The sequence below is a fragment of the Lutra lutra genome, chromosome 3 (assembly GCF_902655055.1).
Source record: "Lutra lutra chromosome 3, mLutLut1.2, whole genome shotgun sequence".
In the NCBI taxonomy this organism is placed as follows: Eukaryota; Metazoa; Chordata; class Mammalia; order Carnivora; family Mustelidae; genus Lutra; species Lutra lutra.
In genome coordinates, this window is record NC_062280.1 from 140,167,141 (window position 1) to 140,194,966 (window position 27,826).

Sequence of the window (27,826 nt, forward strand, 5' to 3'; positions counted from 1 at the left end):
GTCAGAAGAATATGCAACTCTTGATCTTGCAATTGTGAATTCGAGCCCCACGTTGGGTGTAGAGATTAAATACATTTAAAAAAATTACATTGAGCTAGGAGAAATTTAAAAATGAAATCATGAAGTCATCATGAATTCGTCATGAAGAATATTAGTACGGTATAAACCCATACCTTAAATAGTTCATGGTAGGGAAATACAGACCTAGATAGGGCATAAAACACACAAAGACCTACATTTGTTCCTGGCTGAAGAGACAGATGTCTTGATTCTGTATATTGCAAAAATCCATATTTTCATACTAGTGCAATTTTCCTTAGACAAAATTACTCATTATCCATGTTATTTCAATGATATAAATATTGCAAAGGATTTGTAATGTTAGATATGTGAAACCAATGAAAATCTTTTGATCAGTTTACATATTAAAAGCCAGAAAAAAGGGATGCCTGGGTAGCTCAATCGGTTAAGCGTCTGCCTTTGGCTCTGGTCATGATCTCAAGGTCCTGGGATTGAGCCCCGCATTGAGCTTCCTTTTCAGCGGGAGGTCTCCTTGTCCCTCTCCTCCCTGCTCATGCTCTATCTCTCTCTGTCTCTCTCTCTCAAGTAAATAAAATCTTAAAAGCCAGAAAAAGCAAATTTGGCTTTTAATTGCCTTTGGCTCATTCATTAAGATAATATGAACATATTTTAAACTTGGATTACAGACTACTACACATTAACTTCAGAATGGTATAAAATAATTTGAATTAGGGCTTTTCTAAATCATTAACAGACATGTATGATTTGTTGGTATATGTTTATTTTCTAATATAAGTAGTTAGGGACAGCAAAAGCATATCTGGAAATGCAAGTGAGATCTTGGACAAGTTTTGATAAAATACATTAAATCAACTTCTTTTAGATAATGCAAAAACACTAGATATGATTGTGAGAAGAAATCTCTCATCAAAACTAGAATTTCCCTGTACACAGATATAACCAAACATAGTATTCATACATGGGATATAATCAACTACCACTTTAATTTGCATTAATTATGCAACCTGGCGGAGGAAATACTGTTGGGAGCTAATTGGTCTGTTCACGTCAATGAGTGGAAACATAATAGTAGAATCAATTAACTGTCGTTCTTCCACGTGCTGAATAAGATACACGATTCCGCTTCAACTTGCTCTTTTAAAATAACTGGGACAAAATTATTGAAGTAGGTATAACACAGAATAGTGATAAATATAATTAACAATATAAATGAAATCACACACCATCCAAGAATTCTATAGAAATTTAAAGGAAAAATTGTCTCAGTATTGGCTGAAATGTGTAATCTGTATTTACATAGGAATCATTACCATGCAGTCATTCAGTAATTGTATCATCTGTGTATTGTGTTTCATAAATACTTAAATAAGATAGTCCCTGCTCTCAAGGAGCTCGCTAATTACAATTCATAAGTATGGCTCTAGAATTCCCAAGATACATTGATAAATGGAAAAAAAATTGTTAAACATTTCAGTGTTTAATATAAACCATTAAAAAACAATTGTATAATAAATATTATATCTTAGAAATAAGATTACAGGGAATTATCTTTTATTGATAAATTTATCTGGTAAGTTATTAGTTGATGCCCTTGACAGGCACCAGCATAAACCTGATCCCTAGACCCAGGAAAGTACTAGTGCTGGTGAAGCCACATACGGAGTAGACCAGTTCTAGTAAACACTACGTTGTTTAAAAGGATGGTGATAAAATAGTGAAGGCTATCAGGCTGCTGAATGAATGAATGATTATGAGACTGTTAGGAGAAAATACTCATTTCACTGGGCTATTGAAACCACAGTGATTTGTGAAATGCTGATCATTATAAAGAGGAGACTAGAGGGGCACCTGGGTGGCTCAGTCGATTAAGCATCTGCCTTTGCTCAGGTCATGATCCTGTCATCCTTGGGATTGAGGCCTGTGGCTGGACTCGGGAGCGTCTGCTTCTCCCTCTCCCTCTGCCCTTCTGCTCATGTGCTCTCTTTCTCTCTCAAATGAATGGATAAAATCTCTTTAAAAAAAAAAAAAAAAAGGAAAAAAGGAGACTAGAAATAAAGCCAAAAAGTTCTGTAGGTTCATGTGTGTGATTCTCACAAATGTATTTCAGGAAAGGCAATCATGGTCTCCTACATATTATTTAAGCTCAGAAAGATTTCTATAGCTACCAGTCCAGGGTATGGTCATAATCAAAAGTGTCTATAAAATGCTACTATTAGGAAGGGTTTTGAAAATTAAGCAGAGCATATTACCATTATAAGAAACAAAACAAAATTTGTCTCTCTTTACCTATGTATGATTTAGTACTGCATTGCAGATGAACGGGTAAGTTGAAGAAAGCCCAAGGAAGAATGTCACAAGTGACCAAGAGAAGGCCAGCCACTAGACAAGTAGGCCTGTCAGTCTGGAAGTCAAGACTGAGAATGAATATTACCCAAATCTATAAAATCAGGGTGAGTATGGATGGGTAGGTTAAACTTGGATTTACTGACCAGATTCCTAAGTGCTAATAAATAAGGTAGCAACCCTTGAAAGTTAAAAAAGAAATACTCAGAGGCAGAAAAACTTTATGCTATGTAAGAAATGGATCATTCCACCCAGAGGTGTTATAGGAAGACATAGTTTTGAAACCGAGTTGTTAAGCAACAGACAGACTGGAGGCCATTTGTGCAAATTCTTACTTCCACATGGGCAAAGTGACCCAAGAGAAATTAGGTGTTCTGGAGGGTGACATAGTTAGCAAAATCCAGGTAATGCAACATTCATTACGTAAACGTAAACACTCAGGCACTGTACAAAGTTCATTCTACCCTGGCATGCGATTAGATTAATCCATTAACAATTTCTAGAGGTTTCTAAAGGGTTTTTGATGGAAGCTAGAAATTTAGGAATATATCATTTTTAACATTGACAGCATGAAAGACAGTTTAGCAATCCTACAAAACATACCCTGATACAACTGTCTGAGACAAAGACCAGGCTAGACCATTAGGTAGATTGACATTTGATTACCCTTATTTAATGGTTGTGAGAAATGATGAAATAAATATCTACCTTTTTGTATTGTCTTTGTGACACATTTCCATTAGCATAAATAAACAGCAGTTAATGATTTACTCACTTTCATCCCTGGGTCCTGTGCAGACATGGAGGTGTGGCCTCAAAGACAGATAACAAGGAAACATTTGACTCTTCTCCTTGTGTTATATTCTTTTTTTCTTTTTAAAGATTTATTTATTTATTTGACAGACAAAGATCACAAGTAGGCAGAGATGCAGGCAGAGAGAGAGAGAGAGGAAGGGAAGCAGGCTCCCTGCTGAGCAGAGAGCCCGACACAGGACTCAATCTGAGACCATGACCATGACCTGAGTGGAAGGCAGAGGCTTAACCCACTGAGCCACCCAGGTGCCCCTTGTGTTATATTCTTGTAATTAGACTGGAATATGTCCATGGAAGCTTGGAAAATCCACAATGCTTTAATGAAGTAAGCTATGATATATCTTCTGTATTTGTCATTTCTGAATTTTTTCCTAGACCCTGTTCCTCCTATTTAAATTATCTTTAGGGCGCCTGGGTGGCTCAGTGGGTAAGCCGCTGCCTTCGGCTCAGGTCATGATCTCGGGGTCCTGGGATCGAGTCCCGCATCGGGCTCTCTGCTCAGCGGGGAGCCTGCTTCCCTCTCTCTCTCTCTCTCTCTGCCTGCCTCTCTGTCTACTTGTGATCTCTCTCTGTCAAATAAACAAATAAAATCTTTTTTTTTTTTAAGATTTTTTTTTCTTTTTTTATTTGACAGAGAGATCACAAGCAGGCAGAGAGGCAGGCAGAGAGAGAGGAGGAAGCAGGCTCCCTGAGAGAGCAGAGAGCCCGATGCGGGGCTCGATCCCAGGACTCCGAGATCATGACCTGAGCCGAAGGCAGCAGCTTAACCCACTGACCCACCCAGGCGCCCCCAAATAAAATCTTTAAAAAAAAAAATTATCTTTAGGGGGCGCCTGGGTGGCTCAGCGGGTTAAAGCCTCTGCCTTAGGCTCAGGTCATGATTCCAGGGTCCTGGGATCCAGCCCTGCATCGGGTTCTCTGCTCAGCAGGGGAGATTGCTTCCTCCTCTCTCTCTGCCTGCTTCTCTACCTACTTGTGATCTCTGTCAAATAAATAAATAAAATCTTTTAAAAAAATAAATAAAATTAGCTAGATTTTATAGATTCAGATTTTATGAAGATTCAGACTCTAAAGCTCCTTTTTATTTTTACTTTTGAAGAACACTTTAAAGCAAATATAATAATATAAATTACAAGGAAAAGGTTTAAGCTCATCACAAAAACAATTTTCCAACATTTTAGAAGTATATTATCTTCCTTTAAGCAGTTGTCACACTAATAAAACTGTTCCTACCTATTGGATAGGAATCTTGAAAAACAAGACAGTATAACTTAAGTGATCCATAGCTCTTTTCAGAAATGATGGTGGAAACTGAGTAAGCTCTTGAAATCTCATGATACGGTAAATTTGATTGTTTTTATAGGACTGAGCTTATTTGTTCAATAACCATGTTTCAGCATCTATAATGTGGCAAGCGCAAGGCTGGGCTGGTGATGCAAAGATGAGTAAAACAGTCTTCACTTTCAAGGAAGTGCTCGACTGTGCTCATGGTGCTGCTGCAGTTTTATTCTAGCAGCAGTAACAGAAGGAAACTTACATAGACTTTTTACCAGCATCACGGTGAAAATGTTTCATGGTAACAGTTGACTAGAATCCTTAGGATTTATTTTATACATCTTTTTTTTTAAGATTTTATTTATTTATTTGACAGAGAGAAATCACAAGTAGGCAGAGAGGCAGGCAGAGAGAGAGGGGAAAGCAGGTTCCCTGCTGAGCGGAGAGCCGATGCGGGACTCGATCCCAGGACCCCTGAGATCATGACCTGAGCCGAAGGCAGGGGCCCAACCCACTGAGCCACCCAGGTGCCCTATTTTATACATCTTTATTTGATAAATTTGGGTTGTTAACCAATATCTATATATAAATATATATATATACATTTACTCATTATTTTAATTCTAGTGTAGTTAACATACAGTGTTATATTAGTTTCAGGTGTACAATATAGTGATTCAATAGTTCCATATATTACTCAGTCATCATCGAGATTAAGTGTACTTTTAATTCCCTTCACCTACTTCACCCATCTCCCCACCTACCTCCCCTCTGGTAACCCTCTGTTTGTTCTCTATAATTAAAAGTCTATTTTTTAGGTTGTCTTCTTTTTTTCTCTTTGATCATATGTTTTGTTTCTTAAATTGTACATATGAGTGACATTCCATGATATTTGTCTTTCTTTGACTGGCTTATTAGCATTCTACTCTCTAGATTCATCCATGTTGTTGCAAATGGCAAGATTTTGTTCTGTTTTATGGCTGAATAATATTCCATTGTGTGTGTGTGTTTGTATACATACACACACACACATACATATACATATATATACATACATTGTGTGTGTATATATATTCACATATATATGTGTGCATATATATGTGTGTGTGTATATATATATATATATATATATATATATATATCACCTTTACCCATTCATCTATTGATGGACACTTAGGCTGCTTCCATAATTTAACTATTGTAAATAATGCTGCAATAAACACAGGGATGGATATACTCCTTTGAATTTGTGTTTTCATATTCTTTGGGTAAATACCCATAGTATGATTACTGGATCATAGAGTAGTTCTATTTTTAATTTTTTGAGGAAACTCCGCATTGTCTTCCGCAGTGGCTACATCAGTTTGCATTCCTGCAGCAGAGCACAAGGGTTCCTTTTTTCCCATATCCTCGCCAGCACTTGTTTCTTGAGTTTTTATTTTAGCCATTCCGACAGGTGTGAGACGATATCTCAGTGTGGTTTTGATTTGCATTCCCCTGTTGATGAGTGACATTGAACACCCTTTCATATATCTATTTTCTTGGGAGAGACGTCTATTCATGTCTCCTGCTCATTTTTAAATTGGATTATTTGGTCTTGGGGTGTTGAGTTGTATAAATTCTTTTTTTTTTCTTCTGATATGTTATTTACTTTTTTATTTTTTGATAAATATATAATGTATTATTAGCCCCAGGGGTACAGGTCTGTGAATCGCCAGGTTTACACACCTCACAGCACTCACCATAGCACGTACCCTCCCCAATGTCCATAACCCCACCACCCTCTCCCTACCCCCCTCCCCCTGGCAACCCTCAGTTGAGTTGTATAAATTCTTTATAGATTTTGAATACTAATCCTTTTTAGATAGGTTATTTACAAATATCTTCTCCCAATCGGTAGTTTATTTTTTAGTTTTGTTGGTTGTTTCCTTCGCTGTACAGAAGCTTTTTATTTTGATGCAGTTCCAATAGTTTATTTTTGCTTTTGTTTTCCTTGCCTCAGGAGAGATATCTAGAAAGGTATTGTTATGGCCAGTGTGAGAAAAATTACTGCCTGTGCTCTCTTCTAATTCATTTTGAGTTTATTTTTGTGTGTGGTATAAGAAAGTGAGAGTTTTACTTCTTCCTTACCAATTTTTATGCCTTTTATTTCTTTTTGTTATTGATTGCTATTTTTATTGATTGTTATTGATTGCTGGACTTCTAGTACTATGTCGAATAAAAGTGGTGAGAGTGGACATCCTTGTCTTATCCCTGACCTTAGGCAAAAAGCTCTCAGTTTTCCACCATTGAGTATGATGTTAACTGTGGGTTTTTCATATAAGGCCTTCATTATGTTGGGATATGTTCTCTCTAAATCCACTTTGTTGAGGGTTTTTATCATGAATGGATGTTGTACTTTCTTAAATGCTTTTTCTGTGTCTATGAGAGGATCATATGGTTTTTATCCTTACTCTCATTGATGTGATATATTTGCATGTATTGAACCATCCTTGCATCCCAGGAATAAATCCCACTTAATTGTGGTGAATGATTTTTTTTTTTTTTTAGTATATTGTTGGATTCAGTTTGCTGATATTTTATTGAGGACTTTTGCATCTATGTTCATCAGGGATATTGGTCTATAGTTCTCTTTTTTTGTGATGTCTTTATCTCATTTTGGAGTCAAGGTAATGCTGGTCTCATGAAATGAATTTGGAAACTTTCTTTCCTCTTCTATTTTTTGGAAAAGTTTGAGAAGAATAGTCATTAACTCCTCTTTAAACATTTGGTAGACTTCCCCTGTGAAGCCATCTGGTCCTGGACTTTTATTTGTTGGGAATTTTTTTTTTTTTTTATTACTGATTCAGTTTCATTGTAGGTAATTGGTCTGTTCAAATTTTCTATTTCTTCCTGCTTCAGTTTTGGTAGGTTATGTTTCTAGGAATTTATCCATTTCTTCTAGGTTGTTCAATTTGTTGGCACATAATTCTTCATAATATTCTCTTACAATCCTTTGTATTTCTGTGGTGTCATTAACCCCCATATTTACTTTGAAGAACTTTTTTGTTCCTTCTGCAGATAAATTTTTCAGAAGCAGTTCTTTTTAAGTGTTTTTGCCATTAAAAAAGTGGAAAAAATAAAGATTTAAAGCCCACAAAAGGCAGCTCTATACAAGCACAATTTCTTTCTCTACCTTTGCTTTAATTATCTGAGTAACCGCTTCAATCTTCATTACATATTGATTATTTAAAAATGACTACTGATTCAGGTCTGGTAGATATGCCTTGGAATAAAATATGGATTCAATATGTTAATACAAATGTATTTTGATCAGTTTTATTGGCCATTAAAATTGGCCATTTGTTATTTTGAGATAATGTGTAGTTAAGCTTTTCTACTAATCTATATCTAGTCAACATAGAGTTTTCCAAAGTGTGTTTCAGAGAATACCTGTTCTCGAGGGTGTTAGTGGATATTGTGCAAAAATGATTCAAGGGCCAAACTGCTTTAGGAAACATGTCTATTTACTACGTACTTTAGAGAACTAGCTTGTGACCAAGAGAGTGAGATAGAATGTATAACATTACCTAAACATTTAATCAAAGAACTCCTTTTCTTAGTAACAGAGTGTTGCATAATACTTTGGCCAGTACTCATCTGGTAAATTTGGGTTATTTAGGAAGATAATTAAAAGTTGCTTGTAGGTATAAATATTATAACTTCCTTCAGCATTTCCAAGGGACCACAAAAGAAGATAAAATGGATTGAGCATTATGTGTGAGCCACTGTTCTAAGAACCTGACGTGCATTCTCTTGTTTAACATTCAGAAAGACCTTATGAACAAGTTATAATCATCCTTATTTTACAGATGCAGAAACTGTCCAAGTTCATGTGGCCAAGAAGTGGCTGGAGAATTCAAGCCCACTCTTATTTTTCTTTTTTAATTAAAAAATTTTTAAAGATTTTATTTACTTAAGGGCGCCTGGGTGGCTCAGTGGGTTAAAGCTTACGCCTTCAGTTCAGGTCATGATCCCAGGGTCCTAGAATCGAGCCCCGCATTGGGCTCTCTGCTCAGCAGGGAACCTGCTTCCCTTCCTCTCTCTCTGTCTGCCTCTCTGCCTACTTGTGATCTCTGTCAAATAAATAAATAAAATCTTTTTTAAGAAAAGATTTTATTTATTTATTTGTTTGGTTGTTTGTTTCACAGAGAAAAAGCACAAGCAAGGGGAGCAGCAGACAGAGGGATAGGGAAAAGCAGACTCCCTGCCAAGCAAGGAGCCCGACTCGGGGGCATAATCCCAGGACCCTGGGATCATAACCCCAGCTGAAGGCAGATGCTTAATGGACTGAGCCACCCAGGCGCCCCTCAAACCCACTCTTCTTAACTAATCAGTTATAGGTCTGATCTTCCCAAAGCTATCTAATGTTGCACCAGTGTTAACAGGATTAATTATTGTTGCTTTTTAGAATGTTCTCTTGTCCTTGCAGGGCTTGTACCCACTTTACTCTTCTTTTCCTAGATTCTCACAGCTATTATCACTTTTTTATTTTTCTAGATAATCTGCAGAATAATTTGTCATGTTCCAAAAATAAAACAAAAAATTTGTTAGGGCTTTGATTGTGTTAAAACTCTAAATTAATATAAGAATTGACATTTTATGATATTTGGTCTTTTCACTCATTTACATAATTTCCTTTCAGTCTTCTTTCAATCTTGGGTCTTCTCAGGCAGTGATTCTCTTCAAGTGCATTTTAAGTAACTCAGACTTTCTTCAAGATGAACATTTGGGCTAGGGATCTCTCTTTCAAAACCATCTCAGTCCTATAATGCTGCCCCTCACCTTCGGTCTCTCTCTTTATCCATGCATTAGCTCCTAACTGTACTTTCCCTTCTTTACTCCTTGACAGATTTTTGAAGCCTTATTCTGCTATTTGATGCTGCTATCTTATTTATGCTTATTTATTCATCCCCACAAATCCTCCAGTAAGCCCTCAGCACCTTCCTTTTACCTCTACCAGTCATCTAGAGCAGATCCCATCTCCCCTTTGCCCCTTCCCTGTTCCACCCCCATTTCACATTATTAACCACCCCCTACCTGCAGGCTCTTCTATTTTTGGAATGCTGCCCCCACTCACATCCTGGCCCTGTGCATCCCCTTTGAGGTTTCCTCTCCCCTTCCCTCACCAAACCAGACAAGAGCTGTGACCTAAATAACTCTGCCTCCCCATCTTCTACCTGGCCACATGGAAGAATCTCAACAGATGTTTCATCTCTTCCCCTGAAGTCCCATTGACAGAGATGGTGCAGTTGGCTTTACAAAATAAAATAATACTTTGTGCTCCTCTTTCTCTTACCTTCCAAAAAGATCATGACTATCACCTAATTTTCATCTCAACATGCAAAAAGTACAAGGGATACTTCCAGAAAGGCAGGAAGGAAGGTGGTGGTGGCCAAGCAGCAGAAACAAGACAGCAGTTCATTGTACAGATATTGGAAGTTGATTGTTCCTAATTCAGGAAGTGCTACATCACTAAGGTGTTATCAGAACATTATCAGTTTACTTAAATATGTAAGCTTTTAAGCTTTGCATACTCCTAAGTATGGTTTTATATTGTCTCGGGATGATTCTAGAGATTTCTGTTAACTCATATCAGATAGAATTTCTTCTGTTTTTCTCCAATAGAATACTTTTCTCATCTGACAATTAAATCCAATGAATTAAACAAAGGATTTCTGGCTTCTTCCATATCCATCTATCTGTAAGAATGTGATCATTTGTTGACATTTATTGAGTGGGCTAAGCATTGCAAGGAGATATAAAAAGAGACACATGGTTCTTGTCCTTTAAAAGCTGACATTTGTGGTGTGGAGGGTTGGGGAGGACTCCAACAGAGAGCTCCTAAATAATTTTTTTCAGCCTCTGCTTAAAGACTCAGCTCCAGAGAGTGCACGAAAGGGAAGTTTTTTAACGGAGCTTTTCATAAAGAAACAGAAAAATCCCAAGAAAAATTTCCCTCAGTTAATATAATTGTCCATTTTCCTCACTGAGTCATAGGCTTAATGGATGGAAACCAAATAATCATTTTATCATCAGTGTAGAGAGCATAGGAACTTAGTATGGAAATGATGGGGTGAGTTCTTTACTTTGTCTCATATACAAGGAAGAGATATGGATGCTTCAGCATCTTTATCCACCTGCTATTTCAAGGTTCCTAAAATAAATCACCATTGTCTCTCTTCCCAGATCACTGCAGTTGCCTCCTGACTGGATGTCATACCCATACCTGCCCAGTGCACAAACAAATGAATATCTGATGTCTTTTAAGGTTTCAATTCAATCTATTGACTATAATACATACTTGGCTCAATCGATTAAGAAAAGTGAACATGATTCTGGCTATTACCAGAAAGAAACATTTCCATGAATTTGTTTCAGCTGGTCTGACCATAAGCTTTTGCTAAGTCTCAACCATGGAAGTGTGAGACACTGGGCTGGTCCTGGATATATAAGTAGCTTGATAAGAAGTAATGTTCTCTGCCTCAGAGTTACTTACAGAGTCACTGGGACTAGAGACTTGAGAAAGAGATCATTATGGTGTGAAGGTAAAAGAAAAGTGTAATGGGGATACAGCGAAGAGCAGTTACTTTTTTCTTTCTTGGGGTGGGAAGAGGAAGAAAATTGGGTTTTGAGAGAGAAACATTCCAAGTGGAGGAGCCAATGGACACAGGTACCAGGTCTGGTCAGGGAACAGCAAGCAGCACCAGGGGAATGCCAAAGGGCAGCTGAATCCAGTAGCTGAATCCAGTCTTACATTCCAGCTAAGGTAATTATCCTTAAGAAGGGTTTTACACAAGGATAGTTAAATAATTCCAGCAGCCATGTGGATGGTGGTTTGGTGTAGGGTAAGAGTAGAGGCAGGGAGACCAATGGAAGGCTATGGCCAACGTCCTGGAGATGTTAATAGTCTAAGTCAGTGCCTTAATTCCTGGAAAGTGAGAGAAGAGTAACAGGGCCTGCAACCTGCTTTATTAAAAAAATTCACTAAAAGAAAGATTTATTATCCATAACTTCTAAGAACACTCACAATTAATATAATCAGCCATCAGAGAAATGCGAATCAAAACAACGAGATCCTACTTCACACCCACAGGATGGCGATAATCAAAAAGACAGATAATAGGGGCACCTGGATGGCTCAGTGGTTGGGCGTCTGCTTTTGGCTCTGGTCATGATCCCAAAGACCAATGATCAAGCCCTGCATTGGGCTCCCTGTTCAACAGGAGGCCTCCTTCTCCCTTTCCCACTCCCCCTGCTTGTGTTCCCTCTCTCGCTGTCTCTCTTTCTGTCAAATAAATAAAATCTTAAAAAAAAAAAAAAAGACAGATGGTAACAAGTGTTGGCAAAGGTATGGAGAAAGTGGAACTCTCAAACACTGCTTTGGATATTAAAAGGTGCTCTGCTTTGAAAAAGTTTCCTCAAAAGGTTAACATAGAACTAACATATGACCTAGCAAATCCACCCACCCCAAGAGGAATTGAAAACATGTGCACACAAAAACCTGTACATGACTGCCCATAGACACATTTTCATAATAGTCAAAAAAATGGAACAACCCAAAGGTCCATGTCTGGTTTGGGCTGCTATAACAAATTACCAAAAACTGAGTGTTTTACACAGAGTTCTGGAGGTTTGGAAGTCCAAAATCATGGTTGGATTCTGATGAGAATCCTCTACTTGGTTTGCGGATGGTCATCTTCTCATTCTATCCTTCTAGGGTGTTGAGAGAGGAAGGAAGTTCTTGTATGTCTCTTTTTATAAGGCCACTAATCCTATCAAGAGGAATCCACCCTCATGACCTAATTACCTCCCAAAGACCCCACCTCCAAATACCACCACACATTGGAGATTAGTCTTCCACCTATGAATTTGAGGGGAACACAACAGTCAGTCCATAGCAATCCATAAGTTGATGAATGAATAAATAAATGTGGCATATCCTTACAGTGGAATATTATTTGGCAACATACTACAGGAGAGATGAACCTTAAAAATATTAAACTAAGGGAAAGAAGCCTGTCAGACATCAAAGACTACACATTGTATGATTTCATGTATATGAAATGTCCAGAGAAAGCAAATCTACAGAGACAGATTAGCGGTTGCCTGGTGCTAGGGAGGAAATGAGTGGCGACTATTAAAGGGAACATTTCTTTCTGGTGGGTTGCAAATATTCTCAAATGGATTGTACTGATGGTTACACAACTCTGTAAATTTTTTTTTAAAGATTTTATTTATTTATTTGACAGACAGAGATCACAAGTAGGCAGAGAGGCAGGCAGAGAGAGAGGAAGAAGCAGGCTCCCTGCTGAGCATAGAGCTCGATGCAGAGCTCTATCCCAGGACCCTGGGATCATGACCTGAGCCAAAAGCAGAGGCTTTAACCCACTGAGCCACCCAGGCGCCCCAACTCTGTAAATTTAAAACGATTGAATTGTACACTTTAAATGAGTAAGAGGTATAGTATATGAATTAAATTTCAATAAAGTTGTGACCAATAAAATGGCAAAAATGTTACATACTAATTATGGAAAGAGAGAAAAATATAAATAAAACTAATATAACCTTCTTCACCAATCTGTAGTATTAAACAATCTATCTCTTCTTTCTCCAGATGATCACTCCATCCCCTTTGAGACCATGCTTCCCAGGCTGATAGATGTAGAGGGCAGTCTTTCCCAGTGCCAAGAGATAGCATGGTGTGGGCCGGGGGGGGGGGGGGGTGCCTGGGTGGCTCAGTGGGTTAAAGCCTCTGCCTCCAGCTCAGGTCATGATCTCAGGGTCCTGGGATCAAGCCCGCATCGGGCTCTCTGCTCAGCGCAGAGCCTGCTTCCTCCTCTTTCTCTGCCTGCTTCTCTACCTACTTGTGATCTCTGTCTGTAAAATGAATGAATAAAATCTTAAAAAAAAAAAAAAGAAAGAGATAGCATGGGGGACCCAAGTCACCACTCCTCCATGCTTCTGCTCCTGCTCCTGAAGTTGGACCCATGGAGTTATGGGTCCTGGGAAGTAAGACCACAGAGGTAAAGTGCCATTTTCATCACATCATGTCAAGGTTACATACTATTAGCAGTACTTGTTGCTGTTGTTGTTGATCTTGGTCACCTAGCTGCAGTAGTGTTTGTCAGCTTTCTCCATTATAACATTACTCTTTCCACCACCCCTCACCTTCCATACTGTACTCTTTGGAAGGAATTTGCCATGCATAGCCCACACTTAGGAGTGGGGAGTTATGTTCTACCTCCTTGTCAGCAGAATAGATTTGGAATTCTGCGTGGGAGATATGTTCATTCTCTCTGCATTAGTTAGTGTTCTTCAGAGAAACAGATACAATAGTCAATAAGTAGGCAGGTATGATATGATATAAAGAAATACATACAGAGAGAGAGGAAGAGATTATAAGGAATTGGAAATTATGGAAGTTGGCAAGTCCCAAGCTCTGCAAGGTGAGATGGCCAACTGGAGACCCAGGAGACCTGATGGTATAGTTCTAGTCTGAGTCTGAAGGTGTGAGAAGGAAGATCCACTATTTCAGTCTGAGTCTGAAAGCAAGAAAAAGCCTATATCCCAGTTCAAAGGCTGTCAGATATGAAGAATTCTCTATTACTTGGAGGAAGGTCAACCTTCAACTGGTTGGTTGAATCCCTCCTACCTTAGGGAGTACAGTCTGCTTTACCCAGACTACCAATTTAAATGTTAACTTCACCCATACGCACCTTCATAGAAACATCCAGAATAAATTTTTACCAAGTATCTAGGAACCCTATGGCCCAGCAAGTTGAAACATAATTAACCATCACAAGTCCATATCTTATAAATGTGGCATCCATATGCACCTTCTTAAACCATACTTAATCTCCAAATAAAGACAGTGGAAAAATCATAATTCCACATAATATGATACAACTAGCTTGCATACAGCAGACAACACACTAACTCTTTACCCAGAAGAGGACATAAAGTCCTTGAGTAATGTTTACTCTCCTCCTTGATATGCTGTAACTTTAAAACTCATAAAAATTATACTCCTTGTTTCTCTAACTGGTCACATGGTGGTAGCTGGTATTTATAAATATCTTCTTCCACTGCCTATTCTGTATTCCCTTTACCCTCAACAAGTACCTCAGCTGGTCATGGTTCTCTACCTGATGGAGTGACCCAAACCTTCATTCTTGAAGGATCTGGGCCATAAATAGTCCAGCCTGGATTGGGTTGTAGATTTCCATTTACCTTAATCATAGGACATGGTAATACTGAGAGACACCCTAAGCGATCTCCTATATTCAAGACATAATCTTCCTTACATTCACTATGGAGTAGCAGTCCAATTTCTCTTTGGTAGGCAAGATCAGTCACTCCAGGCAACATAATAGCTCCCTTCTTTGCTTGTTGGTTCAGAAGCATGAGGAGCTCAAAGTGGCTGGGCAGCAGTCTTAACTTCCAGTTCAGTAAAAACAAAACACTGCTCCTTCCATGAGGGAACCAGTCCAATGTAATCAGTCTGCCACCAGGTAGCTGGCTGATCACCCTGGGAAATAATGCCATACTGGGGGCTCAGTGTTGTTCTCTGCTGCCGGCAGATGGGGTACAAAGTGGTGACCATAGCCAGGTCAGCCTTGGTAAGTGGAAGTCCATGTTGCTGAGTCTATGCATAACCTCCATCCCTACCACCAGAGCCACTCATTTGTGAGACCTCTGGGTGATGACAGAGCCTCTCCCTGGGGAAAGCCGAATGAGTCATCCTATCCACTTGATAATCAAAATCTTCCTCTGCTAAGCTCACCTTTTGGTTAATATTCATATGGAACACGAGTATAGTCATGTTTCCCCCCTTCACAGATGTCTTTTTACATACACGTCCCCAAGTTAGCTTGTCACAGAGTTTCCAATCAGTTTCTTCCCTGACCTTCTAACCAAACCATTGACCACGGTCCAGGAAGCAATCTATAATCACACATCTGACCATTTCTTCTTCCAAACAAAGTGAACGAGCAGCTGCACCATCTGAGGTTCTGTCACCCTGGGGGGTTTCCCTTCACTACTGCTTTCAGGGATATCCCAGGAAGGGGCTATCGTTCTGCAGCTGTCCACTGGCAGGTGGTGCCTTCATAGTGTGCAGAACTGTTTGTAAACCAGGCCCAAGTCTTCTCCTCGCTTAACTGATTGTCGGCAACTCCTCATAAGTCTATAAATGCAGGCTGGGGAGAGAAGACGGTGTACCAGGAATGAGACCAAGTGCATTTGGTCCTGTTTTTTATGTAACTTTCTTGTGCATACTTACATATATACCACTTCCATTTGATGATGGAGCACTGCTGTGCATGGCTTGAGGGGGTCATATAACACCCAGTTCACAATGGGAAGCTCAGGTCTCATGTTAACTTGGTGGCCCATAGTTAAGCATTAAGTCTCTGCTAAGGCCCAGTTGCAAGCTGAGAGCTGTTTCCCATAAGGAGCATAGTTATTTCTAGAGGATGGCAGAGCTTTGGTCCAAAATCCTAAGGGCATGTGCTGCTGTTCATCTATAAGGACCTGCCAGAGGCTTCTAGAGCATCCTTATCTGTCACTGACATTTCAAACCCCATCGGATCTGGGGTTTGAAATCATATGGCTTGAGCAGTAGGACAGCTTGTAGATCAGTCTAGACTTGTTGCAGAGCCTTCGTTGTACTGGGCCCCACTCAAAACTAGCAGCTTTTTAGGTCACTTGGTGAATGGGCTGGAATAACACACTCAAGTGAAAAATATGTTGCTTCCAAAATCCAAAGAGGCCCCCAAGCTTTATGCCTCCTTTTTGGTTGTAGGAGGGAACAGATGCAGTTTACCTCCTGGAGATAAGACTCCTGGAGGACAGACTATCTATATAGTTTATTTAGAATTCTTCTGCATGGAAGATTTGCCTATATTCCCTGTCTTTTTATTCAGGCATTTTTATATGTCAGTATGGACCCATGAATATTTTTTTTCTATTTTAGGTTATAATCCAATACTACTTAATTTTGTTGCTCAAATTGTTCCAGCTTTGGCCATTGGAATCAAGACTTCATAAATTTTCCATAGGTGATTCACAGACCTGTACCCCTGAAACAAATAATACATTATATGTTACTTTAAAAAAAAAGTTCCATAGGTGATTCCAATGTGCAGCCAAGCCTGAGAACCACAGCTCTAGGTAGAACACTGTTTAGGATTTTACCACTGTGAAAGCAATGATTTCCCTCAAAATAGGACAGATCCAAATTGAAAGTAAAAGAGAACCATAGTTGGAGACATATGCACTGCAAATACTAACTTATACTTTCAAAGGGCAGCCGATTAGGGATTTCTCCTTCTCTGCTCCTTTTTTATTACAGACTATGGGAATACATAAAAAACTGCTTGTTTCTTGATTAGCAAAAATTTAAATAAAAGGAGACTGTAGAATTCAGTTCTTGAATCAACAAGGTAACAGCTGCCTCGTGGCCCAGAAAAAGAGAAGATAAGTGACCCTTTGATAACCCCAGTGATTAGAACTCCGGATGTTTCTGCAGAGATAAGTGACTATGTTGGGCAAGCCACCATTTCTAGTAAGTGGTCTTGGTGACAGCAGCCTCAGTAGCTTCACCTTCAGGGAAAGATTCAAAGCTGACTTCAGCGAGGTTGAGACTTAAAAGTCTTCTCTAAGGATCCCTGGCATGCCGAAGTAACAACTCAGAAAGTTACTGGTTCATTATCCTGAAGTAAGATTCCTTTCCCCAAGCATGGGCCCAGCCAAGGGGATAGCTCATTTCTAGCCCCAACAGTTAAAATCTGGGATTGTGATCACAACAGCCAGTCATTTTAGCAGTCCTCCCATAACATTTAATAGCAATGGTTATCATATGAAATTTCTTAGAACAACCCTGGCATAATTTTCATAGAAGAGTATTTATAAGGTGTGTCCTAAACCAGCAGCATCAGCACCCTCTAAGGACTTGTTGGAAATTCAAAGGTCTCACACCAAACCTACTGAATTAGAAACTCAAAGATGGATCCCAGCAACCTGTCCTAACAGGCCCTCCAGGTAATTCTGATGCACAACTCAAGTTTGAGAACCACTGCGCTAGAATAAACCCAAGCAATCCTACCAGTTGGTTTTCCTCTTTTCCTGGTGGTTTCTGTGATGAATAATAATGACCCAACTAGTCTCAGTGTTCTAGGAGCTCCCCCATCAGTCCTTGGGAAGAGCAGGAACCAACTTTGTATCCTCACAGCCTATGTCTGGCACATGATGGGTGCTCAGTGAATGCATACTAGATCAAGGGATGAATGAAGACATAATAGAAGGGGAAGAATACCTGGAGGAGATTCATGAATGATACTAGTCAGTGTAGTCCTGGAGTGGGGGCTGGGAGACTTCACAAAGCTACTGCCTAGTCTTTTTGGGTAATCATCAGAAACTGACTCAGAATCCCTAATTGGTGGGCTTTACCACATTCCAGCTATGCTCAGGGACCCCTTAGGACATTTGGTGCTCCCCCTAACCAACAGTGTTGCCAGTCACCTCTTTCCTTGACCTAGAGGGAGCTGAAGAGAACCAAGACATCGGGAAAGGTGAGAACAGAGGCCTTGCTGAACAGGAGAATGTGGCCAGGCAGAAGAAGCGATGTGGACAGCAAAGAGAGATTGATTGCACATCGCCACCATGGAGAGGAAAAAATCCAGTATGGAAATAAAGGTAAAGTGGGTTAGTCCAGTAAGAAGGTTCATAGAAAAATAAATTAAAAAAAAAAAGAAGATTCACAGAACACATATGCAAAAATATAACAACCATGTCCACATGTCCTGGCCTGTGTCTATGGGATGTCTGGGGAGAAGCTGTGTGTGTGTGTGTGTGTGTGTGTGTGTGTGTGTGTGTGTGTGTGTGAGAGAGAGAGAGAGAGAGAGACAGGCAGAGAGAGAGACAGAGAGAAGGAAATCTGACTTTAAAATGTTGGCTCTTGTTTAAAAAACCTTTCAATGCCAGACAAAAGGCATCTGCCAACAGCCAGGTTGCAAACATCTTTTGGGAAAATTTCATTTTTTTCCTTTAAAAATTATTTTTCTGCCTCCCCTTCATTAGGATGGCTATCATCAAAAAATTGGAAAATAATCGGCGTTGGCCAGGATGTAGAGAAGTCGGAACACTTGTGCATCGTTTGTTGAATGTAAAATGATACAGCCACTTGAAAAACTGTTAGGCAGTTCCTCAAAAAGTTAAAATTGCATAGAATCACTATATGATCCAGCAATTCCACTTCTAGGTATACACCCAAAGGAGGTAAAAGCAGGGGCTCAGATACTTATAGATTTATGTTCATAGAAGCATTATTCATAATAGCCAAAAATAATCTAATAATTTGACCATAGAGTTGAGGGTCTATATCTGGGCTCTCTACTCTGTTCTACTGGTCTATGGGTGTTTTTATGCCAGTACCATGCTGTCTTGGTGATCACAGCTTTGTAGTAAAGCTTGAAATCAGAGTAGAGAGCCCAGATATGGATCCTCAACACTATGGTCAAATAATCTTCGACAAAGCAGGAAAAAAGATAGTCTCTTCAATAAATGGTGCTGGAAAATTGGACAGCTATATGTAGAAGAATGAAACTCGACCACTCTCGTACACTGTACACAAAGATAAACTTGAAATGGATAAAAGACCTCAACGTGAGACAGGAATCCATCAGAATCCTAGAAGAGAACATAGGCAGTAACCTCTTCGATATCAGCCACAGCAACTTCTTTCAAGATATGTCTCCAAAGGCAAAGGAAACAAAAGCGAAAATGAACTTTTGGGACTTTATCAAGATCAAAAGCTTCTGCACAGCAAAGGAAACAGTCAACAAAACAAAGAGGCAACCCATGGAATGGGAGAAGATATTTGCAAATGACACTACAGACAAAAGGCTGATATCCAGGATCTATAAAGAATTTCTCAAACTCAACACACACAAAACAGATAATCATGTCAAAAAATGGGCAGAAGACATGAACAGATACTTCTCCAAAGAAGACATACAAATGGCTATCAGATACATGAAAAAATGTTCATCATCATTAGCCATCAGGGAGATTCAAATTAAAACCACATTGAGATACCACCTTACACCAATTGGAATGGCCAAAATTAGCAAGACAGGAAACAACGTGTGTTGGAGAGGATGTGGAGAAAGGGGAACCCTCTTGCACTGTTGGTGGGAATGCAAGCTGGTGCAGCCAATTTGGAGAACAGTGTGGAGATTCCTTAAGAAATTAAAAATAGAGCTTCCCTATGACCCTGCAATTACACACTGGGTATTTACCCCAAAGATACAGATGTAGTGAAAAGAAGGGCCATCTGTACCCCAATGTTCATAGCAGCAATGGCCACGGTCGCCAAACTGTGGAAAGAACCAAGATGCCCTTCAACGGACGAATGGATAAGGAAGATGTGGTCCATATATACTATAGAGTATTATGCCTCCATCAGAAAGGATGAATACCCAACTTTTGTAGCAACATGGATGGGACTGGAAGAGATTATGCTGAGTGAAATAAGTCAAGCAGAGAGAGTCAATTATCATATGGTTTCGCTTATTTGTGGAGCATAACAAATAACACGGAGGACATGGGGAGATGGAGAGGAGAAGTGAGTTGGGGGAAATTGGAAGGGGAGATGAATCATGAGAGACTATGGACTCTGAAAAACAATCCGAGGGTTTTGAAGGGGTGGGGGGTGGGAGGGTGGGGGCGCCTGGTGGTGGGTATTAGAGAGGGCACGTATTGCATGGAGCACTGGGTGTGGTGCAAAAACAATGAATTCTGTTACACTGAAAAGAAATTTTAAAAAATAATAATCTAATAATAATTTAGAAATAATCTAAATGCCTATCATCAGATGATGGATAAATAAATGGGGTATATACAAACATGGAATATCATTCAGCCTTCAAAGTCATGAAACACAGGTTACAACATGGATGAACCTTGAAGACATTATAATAAGTGAAATAAACCAGACTTAAAACCAGACTCAAAAAGACAGATATTATGTGATTCCACTTATCTGCGGTACTGAGACTAGGCAAATTCACAGCGACAGAAAGCAGAATACAGAACACTAGGGACCGGGAAGAAGCAATGAGGAATCATTATTTAATGGGTACAGAATGTCAGTTTGGCAAGATGAACTAGTCCTGGAAATGGAGAGTGGTGATATTTGTACATCTTGTGAATATATTAATGCCACTGAACCATACACCTAAAATGGTAAATTTTATGTTATGTCCATTTCTAAAAAATAGCTAACATTTTTTAAAAAAAGATTTTATTTATTTATTTGACAGACAGATCACAAGTATGCAGAGAGGCAGGCAGAGAGAGAGAGAGGGAAGCAGGTTCCCCGCTGAGCAGAGAGCCCGATGCGGGACTCGATCCCAGGACCCTCGGATCATGACCTGAGCCACCCAGGTTCCCCATAGCTAACATTTATTCACTGTCTATATGTGCCAGGAAGTATTCTGCGTGCTCTATGTTCTCACTATAATCCTCTGAGGTGCTGTTGTTATCATCCCAATTTACAGATGAAGAAACAGAGGCACAATACGGTTAAGCACCTCTTCCAGGTCACACCTGGCCGGCATCAGAGTCAGGTTCATGCCCTGGCCCTTAACTGTGATGAACACTGTCTCTGCTCAGTCTAAGTAATCATTTCAGTAGAGAACCCCTCTGAATGTAACTCAGATGTCACAAATCCTGGCACTGCTTCTTGCTGGCTGTATAGGCTTGGACAGATTACTTATGCACTTTACCTCCAAAATGTCCCAAATTTGTTCATGTCTCTGTCTGTACTTCTGTCAGCATCTCTAGCTTCTTCAACAGTAGGCTTGTAAATGGGCTCTGGGCCACTGCCATTTACCTCAACGTCTGTTCTCTACAGAGCAGCCACAGTGGCCTTCAAAAGTCAGAACCCCGTTTACTCCCTGCATATGACATTCCAAAGGCCTCCTGCAGTCCCCAGAATCCCTTCCTAATTCCTAACCCTGAGAGAACAGATAAGGCTGTACTTAGCTCTGGCTGTCCCCTAGACTGGCTGGAGAACTAGGTCCACCATGTGGGAAGTCCAGGTAGGAAACTCTGCTCTTCAGGAGCTGACCCCTGCTTCCCTCTCCAACTCTGCTCCCTACCAGACTGTTCCTCCAACATGCCCAGTTGGTCCCATCTCAGGGCCTTTGCACTTGCTGTTTCCTCTGCCTGGGTTGCTTTTCCCTCAGGTCTTGTTATGAAAGCTCCCTTTTGTCATTCAAGTTACAGCTCACTAGGAAATGTTATTCCTTTGAGCTACCATCTCTGAAGACTAATCAAAAACAGACCCCCAAACACATTGTCTTATATTATTCCTCCATAGCATTTACTACTATATAATAGTTATTCACAGACTTCTTTGTCTTTTATTTTTATTTTTTTCCCTTGAAATTTAAGTGCCTTGAAGGCAGTAACCTTGATTCACCACTGTTTCTGGAGAACCAAGATCAATGCCTGGCATATCACAGGTGCTCAGTAAATATTGGTTGAACTCATGAATGAATAAATGAGCCTAGACATCCTTACCTGTATAATCTGGGCCTCTGCATATGCTGATCACCCAGCTTTGATGACTTTTGTCCCTCTTTGCCTGCCTGTCTTCTACCTGGACAAGGTGTCTGCTTTTCACCCTCTCAGGGACAACTTCCCTCGTTCCACAGACCAGATTGAATCTCTTTGTTTCCTGAACATTTCACTGCCTACTTCTTAATGTCTGCCTCCCTCACTAACATTTCAGCTCCAGGATTGCTGGGACTATGTCTGTTTTTGTCCAAAAACCTTTCCCCAGTGCCTAGCACCATGCCTGGCTTGCCTGGGTACTCAGTTAAATGTTTTTGAATGAATTAACTTTGTAAAATGAAGTTAATACTTACCTGGGTTGTTGTGAACAGTTAATGAGGTTTTGTGTGTAATATGCTTCACAGAATTTGGCACACAGCACTCATCATAACCGCAGCAACAATAACAAACACGTTAGAGCCAGAAGAGGCCAGGCTAGTCCCTCAGCAAACTGAAGCTAGCATGGGGAAGCTTTCACTGCCTGGTTTGAAAAAGGATGCAGCTGGAACAAAAACTGAATACCCATTAATAATACTGATGCCAGTGGGACTATCAAATCTCACAATTCTTTCTGCATTTTCCTTGACAGCTATGGCCTGACCAGGTCACTGTCTTGCATGGTGCTCACTCTGAGGGACAGACCCAGCATTCTGAAGACTTTCTGAAGAACTTATTCGATCTGGGGCACCCTTGTTGAGAAAAATAATACAAAACTACAAGTAAGTATACAACATTCGCCATGAAAGTGAGTATTAAGAATGCGAAAAAAATACAATTTTTAAAAGCTTACAAATACTATAAATATTACAAAATTTCAGAAAAATAACATAATATTTTTATTAGTTACTAGCTAAATCACCTCTACATGATAAATTGTGGGAAAAAATAAATTTGTGTTTGTTAATGATTAAATAGCCTCTATAGTACTTTTCTCTACATTTTTAGGCTACATAGTCTTTAATCACCCGTTTATATGATGACAGTATTTGAATTGTCATTTTTATAGAGAAAAGAGAAAGGTATTCAGTCTTTTCTCTAGCATAATTGATTGAAATTTGTTTTTTATTGTTGGTAAATTAGAAAAGTTTCCTTCAGCTTCGCAACTCATTGTTTCCTAATGCCTCGCAAATGTTTAGGGTTGTCATAGAATTTGGGAGAAACCCTATCATGTTTCTTCACATGTGCCCTGTAAGATTTCAGGGCACAATCAAGCATGTTCCTCCTAGTTGGAAAGAACCTTCCAATCAACAGAACCAAATTCTCCACCCACAGTTTTCATCTTGATGATCAGAGTATTCCACAGATTAGGTTCCAGTGCTGTGTTTCAAACCTTCCTTCTCTTTTCATACCCATATACTTCTGGTAGTGGGCACCGTGAATACATTTCATGAAGCAATATGACCTCTGGCCATATTTCTTCATGTCAGAGTATCAGTAAGTTGACACAGAGCATAGATGGAGAAAGTCTGGAGGCACTCCTCCATCTGGACAGCTCACAGTAACTTTACATATGAAATGACTGTGAACCACATAGATGCCTCCCAAGAAACCCAATTCACTTCTTAGCCAAATCCCCAAAGTGCGTATGGCCATTCCAACACCACCCAGCACAGGAGAAGCACAACAGAGAGGAGGTTGGAGTGGAAAAGACATAGCCATTAGCCAGTTGTGGTTAGAATTCTTATTTTTGTAAATTTTTTTTAATTTTATTTTTTATAAACATATAATATATTTTTATCCCCAGGGGTACAGGTCTGTGAATCACCAGGTTTACACACTTCACAGCACTCACCATAGCACATACCCTCCCCAATGTCCATAACCCCAACCCCCCCTTTCCCAACCCCCCCTCCCCCCATCGACCCTCAATTTGTTTTGTGAGATTAAGAGTCACTTATGGTTTGTCTCCCTCCCAATCCCATCTTGTTTCATTTACTCTTCTCCTACCCCCTTAACCCCCCATGTTGCATCTCCTCTCCCTCATATCAGGGAGATCATATGATAGTTGTCTTTCTCCAATTGACTTATTTCGCTAAGCATGATACCCTCTAGTTCCATCCACGTCATCGCAATTGGCAAGATTTCATTTCTTTTGATGACTGCATAGTATTCCATTGTGTATATATACCACATCTTCTTTATCCATCCATCTGTTGATGGACATCTAGGTTCTTTCCATAGTTTGGCTATTGTAGACATTGCTGCTATAAACTTTCTGGTGCACGTGCCCCTTCGGATCACTACGTTTGTATCTTTAGGGTAAATACCCAGCAGTGCAATTGCTGGGTCATAGGGTAGTTCTATTTTCAACTTTTTGAGGAACCTCCATGCTGTTTTCCAGAGTGGTTGCACCAGCTTGCATTCCCACCAACAGTGTAGGAGGGTTCCCCTTTCTCCGCATCCTCACCAGCATCTGTCATTTCCTGACTTGTTAATTTTAGCCATTCTGACTGGTGTGAGGTGGTATCTCATTGTGGTTTTGATTTGTATTTCCCTGATGCCGAGTGATATGGAGCACTTTTTCATGTGTCTGTTGGCCATCTGGATATCTTCTTTGCAGAAATGTCTGTTCATGTCTTCTGCCCATTTCTTGATTGGATTATTTGTTCTTTGGGTGTTGAGTTTGTTAAGTTCTTTATAGGTTTTGGACACTAGCCCTTTATCTGATATGTCATTTGCAGATATCTTCTCCCATTCTGTCAGTTGTCTTTTGGTTTTGTTAACTGTTTCCTTTGCTCTGCAAAAGCTTTTGATCTTGATAAAATCCCAAAAGTTCATTTTTGCCCTTGCTTCCCTTGCCTTTGGTGATGTTCCTAGGAAGATGTTGCTGCGGCTGACGTCGAAGAGGTTGCTGCCTGTATTCTCCCCAATGATTTTGATGGATTCCTTTCTCACATTGAGGCCCTTCATCCATTTTGAGTCTATTTTCGTGTGTGGTGTAAGGAAATGATCCAATTTCATTTTTCTGCATGTGGCTGTCCAATTTTCCCAACACCATTTATTGAAGAGGCTGTCTTTGTTCCATTGGACATTCTTTCCTGCTTTGTCGAAGATGAGTTGACCATAGAGTTGAGGGTCCATTTCTGGGCTCTCTATTCTGTTCCATTGATCTATGTGTCTGTTTTTGTGCCAGTACCATGCTGTCTTGATGATGACAGCTTTGTAATAGAGCTTGAAGTCCGGAATTGTGATGCCACCAACTTTGGCTTTCTTTTTCAATATTCCTTTGGCTATTCGAGGTCTTTTCTGGTTCCATATAAATTTTAGGATGATTTGTTCCATTTCTTTGAAAAAAATGGATGGTACTTTGATAGGAATTGCATTAAATGTGTAGATTGCTTTAGGTAGCATAGACATTTTCACAATATTTATTCTTCCAATCCAGGAGCATGGAACATTTTTCCATTTCTTTGTGTCTTCCTCAATTTCTTTCATGAGTACTTTATAGTTTTCTGTGTATCGATTCTTAAACTCTTTGGTTAGGTTTATTCCTAGGTATCTTATAGTTTTGGGTGCAATTGTAAATGGGATGGACTCCTTAATTTCTCTTTCTTCTGTCTTGTTGTTGGTGTAGAGAAATGCAACTGACTTCTGTGCATTGATTTTATATCCTGACACTTTACTGAATTCCTGTACAAGTTCTAGCAGTTTTGGAGTGGAGTCTTTTGGGTTTTCCATGTATAGTATCATATCATCTGCGAAGAGAGAGAGTTTGACTTCTTCTTTGCCGATTTGGATGCCTTTAATTTCTTTTTGTTGTCTGATTGCTGAGGCTAGGACTTCTAGTACTATGTTGAATAGCAGTGGTGATTACGGACATCCCTGCCGTGTTCCTGACCTTAGCGGAAAAGCTTTCAGTTTTTCCTCCATTGAGAATGATATTTGCGGTGGGTTTTTCATAGATGGCTTTGATAATATTGAGGTATGTGCCCTCTATCCCTACACTTTGAAGAGTTTTGATCAGGAAGGGATGCTGTACTTTGTCAAATGCTTTTTCAGCATCTATGGAGAGGATCATATGGTTCTTGTTCTTTCTTTTATTAATGTGTTGTATCACATTGATTGATTTGCAGATGTTGAACCAACCTTGCAGCCCTGGAATAAATCCCACTTGGTCGTGGTGAATAATCCTTTTAATGTACTGTTGAATCCTATTGGCTAGTATTTTGGTGAGAATTTTTGCATCTGTGTTCATCAAGGATATTGGTCTGTAGTTCTCTTTTTTGATGGGATCCTTGTCTGGTTTTGGGATCAAGGTGATGCTGGCCTCATAAAATGAGTTTGGAAGTTTTCCTTCCATTTCTATTTTTTGGAACAGTTTCAGGAGAATAGGAATTAGTTCTTCTTTAAATGTTTGGTAGAATTCCCCCGGGAAGCCGTCTGGCCCTGGGCTTTTGTTTGTTTGGAGATTTTCGATGACTGTTTCAATCTCCTTACTAGTTATGGGTCTGTTCAGGCTTTCTATTTCTTCCTGGTTCAGTTGTGGTAGTTTATATGTCTCTAGGAATGCATCCATTTCTTCCAGATTGTCAAATTTGTTGGTGTAGAGTTGCTCATAGTATGTTCTTATAATTGTCTGTATTTCTTTGGTGTTCGTTGTGATCTCTCCTCTTTCATTCATGATTTTATTTATTTGGGTCCTTTCTCTTTTCTTTTTGATAAGTCTGGCCAGGGGTTTATCAATCTTATTAATTCTTTCAAAGAACCAGCTCCTAGTTTTGTTGATTTGTTCTATTGTTTTTTTGGTTTCTATTTCATTGATTTCTGCTCTGATCTTTATGATATTTCTTCTCCTGCTGGGTTTAGGGTTTCTTTCTTATTCTTTCTCCAGCTCCTTTAGGTGTAGGGTTAGGTTGTGTACCTGAGACCTTTCTTGTTTCTTGAGAAAGGCTTGTACCGCTATATATTTTCCTCTCAGGACTGCCTTTGTTGTGTCCCACAGATTTTGAACCGTTGTGTTTTCATTATCACTTGTTTCCATGAATTTTTTCAATTCTTCTTTAATTTCCTGGTTGACCCATTCATTCTTTAGAAGGATGCTGTTTAGTCTCCATGTATTTGGGTTCTTTCCAAATTTCCTCTTGTGATTGAGTTTTAGCTTCAGAGCATTGTGGTCTGAAAATATGCAGGGAATGATCCCAATCTTTTGATACCGGTTGAGACCTGATTTAGGACCGAGGATGTGATCTATTCTGGAGAATGTTCCATGTGCACTAGAGAAGAATGTGTATTTTGCTGCTTTGGGATGAAATGTTCTAAATATATCTGTGATGTCCATCTGGTCCAGTGTGTCATTTAAGGCCTTTATTTCCTTGTTGATCTTTTGCTTGGATGATCTGTCCATTTCAGTGAGGGGAGTGTTAAAGTCCCCTAATATTATTGTATTATTGTTGATGTGTTTCTTTGATTTTGTTATTAATTGGTTTATATAGTTGGCTGCTCCCACGTTAGGGGCATAGATATTTAAAATTGTTAGATCTTCTTGTTGGACAGATCCTTTGAGTATGATATAGTGTCCTTCCTCATCTCTTATTATAGTCTTTGGCTTAAAATCTAATTGATCTGATATAAGGATTGCCACTCCTGCTTTCTTCTGATGTCCATTAGCATGGTAAATTCTTTTCCATCCCCTCACCTTAAATCTGGAGGTGTCTTCGGGTTTAAAATGAGTTTCTTGTAGGCAACATATAGA

The 27,826-nt window shown here is 39.5% G+C and overlaps 1 long non-coding RNA gene across 3 annotated transcripts in view; it reads left to right on the plus strand.

Moving 5' to 3' along the window:
• Positions 1-13,451: 13,451 nt before the first annotated feature.
• Positions 13,452-27,826, plus strand: part of LOC125096404 (uncharacterized) — a 29,089-nt gene continuing 14,714 nt past the window's right edge. For 2 of the 3 annotated variants that reach the window (XR_007126172.1, XR_007126171.1), the window contains exons 1-2: positions 17,059-18,210; positions 22,724-22,853. This is a non-coding gene — a long non-coding RNA (uncharacterized LOC125096404). Of the gene's footprint in view, positions 13,539-17,058; positions 18,211-22,723; positions 22,854-27,826 lie in introns of those variants that run through there. The other variant, XR_007126173.1, reaches the window with a different exon arrangement.